Genomic DNA, 5,000 nt, shown 5'->3' on the forward strand with positions numbered 1-5,000 from the left:
GTTAGGGTTAGGTTTACGGTTAGGGGTAGGGGTAGGGGTAGGGGTAGGGGTAGGGTTAGGGTTAGGGGTAGAATTAGGGTTAGGGTTAGGATAAGTGTTAGGGTAAGGGTTAGGGTTAGGGTTAGGGTTGGGGTTAGCGGTAGGGGTAGGGGTATGGGTAGAGATTTGGTTAGGGTTAGGGTTAGTGTTAGGGTTAGGGTTAGGGTTCGGGTTCGGTTTAGCGGTAGGGGTAGGGGTAGAGTTAGGGTTAGGGTTAGGATTAGTGTTAGGGTAAGGGTTAGGGGTAGGGTTAGTGTCAGGGGTTCAGGAGCAGAGACGCAGAGAAGGGAGGAGACAGAGAGCGAGGGGGAGGAATACGAAGGAAGGATGAGTGGGGATGACGACCCGAGATCACCGAGCCTGTCTAGCGAGTCCGAGGATTCCCAGAAGGGAGCGCCAGCAGCCAGAGCAAGGGGGGAGAGCAGGGGGACACCCCAGGAAGAAGGGTCCAGAGAGGGATCAGAAAGCAGCAGTTGGAGATCGGGACCCACGTGCCCAGCCGGGAGCAGCGGGGAGAAAGGGGACCAGATATCGGGCTCCGGAGACTTTCAGAAGGAGGGAGGGCATGAGTCAGGAGTAGTCACGCCCACCTCGGGGAGCGATGAAACGATCAAGAGGAAAGTGGAGAGTTGGGCGCGCGCGCCAAGTTCAAATGTAGCGGAAGCTGGCGCAGTCAGCAGCCCAGAGAGTGAGCCGGGTCCCAAAGCCCGCCGCAAGGAGGCGGAAGGGCCAGGGGGGTCCGCGTCAGAAGAGAGTAGGAAGGGAGAGACCCAGGGGGGCAGAAGGACCCAGAGACGGAAGGAAAGGCGCAGGAGGTGGAGCAAGGCTAGGGTATTAAGCTGGTGCACTAGAGGCGGAGACTCAGACGGGTCTTCGTCGTTCTGACCTAGAAGAAGTAGGGCTGCACATTGCAGTTTGGAAATGGAACCTGTAATCCAATAAAGACTCTTTGAAACTGAACGCTGGCTGACTTGGTCCTATGTGAGCTGGGACTGGGAGGCAGCCCTGACAGTAAGACCCGTCTGCTAAGCTTCTGACACCTGATACCTCGCAGCGGAGACAGAAGCAGCTGGAGGAGGGGATCGGTGTTTGGGAGCAAGCTCACGACGGTTGGCAGAGATGACGGAAGCAGAGAAAGTTTCAGCGCTGCAACAGGCAGTTACCCAATTGAATGCAGAGGTACTGGCATCCAAGAAAAGGGAGGAGGATGCGGCAGCCGCCTACCGAGATCTCCACGCCAGGTTTGAAGCATGGGTTAAGCACGGGCAGCCAGGACCCAGACCGGAGGGGGTTGGGTTGGCACGGAGAGCAGGAGGGCTGGTGGCTCACTTCGATGGGAATTTACAACAGTACCCCAACTTTCGAGCAGATGTAATGTGCGCACTGCAACTGCTGGCAAAAGACTTTAGAGATGAGGAAGAGAAAGTGGGGTTTATACTATCCCATTTGCATGGGGATGCTAAAGCGTGGCTACGCAATTTGTGGAGGGATAAAGATCCGGCGCTTCAGAGTGCAGATGCCTTTATCAAAGCGATGGATGCGTGTTTTTTGTCTACCATTGATGTGGATCTTGCCCGACGGGAGATTCATGGACTGAAACAAGGGAGGGCGAGCGTCCGGCAGTACCACGCCCGCTTTTTTGCGCTGGTCAGTGCATTGGAATGGGACCGGGATTCGCCCCCAGTCAGGGACCTGTTCTGGGAGGGTCTAAGCTCTGCTGTGAAGGATGAAATTGCGAGGGGGGAGAGGCCCCGAAGCACGCAGGAGGTGGTCCAAAGGGCGCTGACTGTGGGGGTGAGGCTGGAAGAACGTCCATGGTGCAGAGATGAAGGACGTGGAGGGCGCGAAGCAGCGAGAAGTTTCTCTTTCGTTCCAAGGGAAGCAGCGCGTGCGCAATCCACACCTCCGCCAGGAGGGGGAGTGGAACCTATGGAGGTGGGAGGCGCCAGGGCTCAGTCAGCTACCAGAGCCTCTGCACCGACGGCAGTCAAGACTAAACCTCCTAGAGGGACCAGGAAGTGTTACATATGCGACAGCCCTCAACACTTGGCGAAAGAGTGTCCCCAGAGGAGCTCCAAGCACACTGCAGCCTCCGCAACGGTGAAAGCGGCCACGCAATGCAGCGAAGCCCAGCAGGGAAACCACGATGTCTGGCTGGAGACAGAGGCACTGGGGCCCAGCCAGACGCATCAGTGAAGCAGTCCCCAGCGATATTGCAACCCACGGACCCCCTCCCACCCAAACCAGTAGTGCAGCTCACAGCGTCTCTCCAGCTACCCAATGGCGTCACTATCGAAGTGCCGCTTTCTGTGGATTCTGGAAGCAACGCGGACTTTATAGCACAGGATTTTGTGGAGCAGCACGCTATAAAGCTACTGCCTGCCACTCTGCCCCTGCAAGTCGTCACAGTGGATGGCAGAGAGTTGCTAGGGGGGCAGGTGGTGAAGCAGACGCCACCAATGGTGATGCAACTTGGTAACCACAGGGAAGTCATCAGTTTTAATGTCACCCGACTGTCGGACACGCCCATTGTGTTGGGCATGAGTTGGCTGGACAGGCACAGTCCAATGCTGGCTTGGTACCAGAGACAGCTGATCTTCGGCTCCTCTTACTGCGCAGAACACTGCATCCTGCCCAGGCAGGAGGGGGAGGAGGAGGACTCACAACTGCAGTTGGGAACGTTGCAAGCAGTTCCCCACAAATACGCGGACTTTCTGGAGGTCTTCTGCGAGAAGGAGGCAGACAAGCTACCACCGCACAGGCAATATGACTGCAAGATTGACCTCCTGCCAGGGGCGACGCTGCCGAAGGGGAAGCTATATTCCATGTCTGAGGACGAACTGCAGGAACTCAAACAGTTCATCGATCACAATTTGCAGCGCGGTTTCATCCGGGAGTCCAGTGCAGTAGGGGGCAGTCCTGTTTTCTTCGTGAAGAAGAAGGACACGCCCCAAAAAAGATTGGTCGTGGATTACCGCCTCTTAAACAGAATGACCAAGCCCTCCGATTTCCCCATGCCCAGGATTGACGACCTGCTGGCGACGGTGCGCAAGGGACGCGTCTTCACCAAGTTGGACCTGCGAGGAGCGTACAATCTCATCCGCATGAGGGAGGGCGATGAGTGGAAGACAGCCATGTTCACGCCTCTGGGCACCTACGAATACAGAGTGATGCCGTTTGGTTTGCAAAACGGTTCTCACTGTTTTCAAGCTTTCATGCATCACGTGTTGGCGGGACTCCTCTACAAGAAGTGCGTCTGCTTTCTGGATGACATCCTGATATTCTCTGACTCGCAGCAAGCACACGACCAGGACGTTCGGGAGGTGCTGAAGAGGCTGCAGCAGCATAGACTGTACGCCAAACTGGAGAAGTGCCAGTTCGACACGACGGAGGTGGATTTCTTGGGTTACAAGCTGTCGGACAAGGGGCTAGCCATGGACAGCGCCAAGGTTCGTGCGGTGTTGGATTGGAAGAGCCCGCGCAACCGGAAAGAGGTCCAGAGGTTTGTCGGATTCGCCAATTTCTATCGCAAGTTTATCAAGGGGTTCGCGATGCAGACGGCAGCTATTACGGACACGCTAAGCTCCAAGAAAAAGAAATTCCTCTGGACGGAGCAGGCGGAGCAGTCCTTTCAGACACTCAAGCGTCTCTTCGCGTCGGAAGAGCAACTGCTGCATATCGACCCCAGCAGACCGCTGCGGGTGGAGACAGACGCGTCCGATAGAGCAGTGGGAGCGGTCCTGCTGCAGAGGGACCCGCAGGGGGTCTGGAGGCCGGGGGCGTTCTACTCCAGGAAGCTCAGCAAGTCGGAGCAGAACTACACCATCTGGGATAGGGAGCTGCTTGCCATTCATGCAGCTTTCAAGGCGTGGAGGCACTTCCTGATCGGCGCCAAGCACACGGTGCAGGTCTGCACGGACCACAAGAATCTGGAGCACTGGCACACGGCTCGGTTCCTGAACCAGAGGCAGATACGTTGGGCGGAGTTCTTTGCTGACTTCAATTTCCGAATTGAGTACGTCCCGGGCGACACCAACATCATGGCGGATGCACTGTCCCGAAAACCGCAATACCTCGAAGAGGCGACGCCAGCGGCAGCCATGCACATCTTCGCGCCAACAGCGTGGGCGTGCGCTTCAGCCACAGTAGACCTGGATGCGGTGCGACGGGCGTTGAAGGACGACTCATTCGCGCAGGCGAAGATGGCAGAGGTGCACAAGGGCACGGCGAAGGGCGACGAGTTCCAGATACGAGACGGCTTGCTCTTACGTAAAGGGGCCGTCTACGTGCCGGGAGACGAACTTCGCGCCCGGGTACTGCAGCAGCTGCACGACGCACCCACGGCCGGGCACTTTGGCACAGAAAAAACGGTGGAATTGGTCGCAAGAGACTTTTGGTGGCCCAGACTGAGGGGGGAAGTCGCGGACTACGTCGCGAGGTGCGACACCTGCCAGAGGGCCAAGCCGGTGCACAAACCACCGGCGGGACTGCTGGAACCGCTGCAAACGCCGTTTGAACCATGGGAGAGAGTGGCCCTGGACTTTGTCACGGATCTACCCAGCTCGAGAGGCAAGACAGCTGTACTAGTGGTGGTGGACTTGTTCACCAAGATGGCACATTTCATACCGTGTGCGAAGGTGGCCACGGCAGAACAAACAGCCAAATTGTTCATAGATCACGTGTTCAAAGTGCACGGGCTGCCGCGGTCTATACTGTCCGACCGCGGACGCCAGTTCATCTCGAATTTCTGGCAAAAGCTGATGGGCTTCCTGAACGTCAAGATCAACCTGACATCAGCAAGGCACCCGCAGACCAACGGGCAAGCGGAGAGGGTCAATGCCATCATGCAGCAGTACCTGAGATGCTATGCCAATCAACAGCCTGCAACGTGGGTGGATTACCTGCCGCTCGCCGAATTCGCCTACAACAACACGAAACACGTATCCACAGGGGTGACGCCG

Source organism: Podarcis liolepis (assembly GCF_965112155.1).
Source record: "Podarcis liolepis genome assembly, chromosome: W".
Lineage (NCBI taxonomy): Eukaryota > Metazoa > Chordata > Lepidosauria > Squamata > Lacertidae > Podarcis > Podarcis liolepis.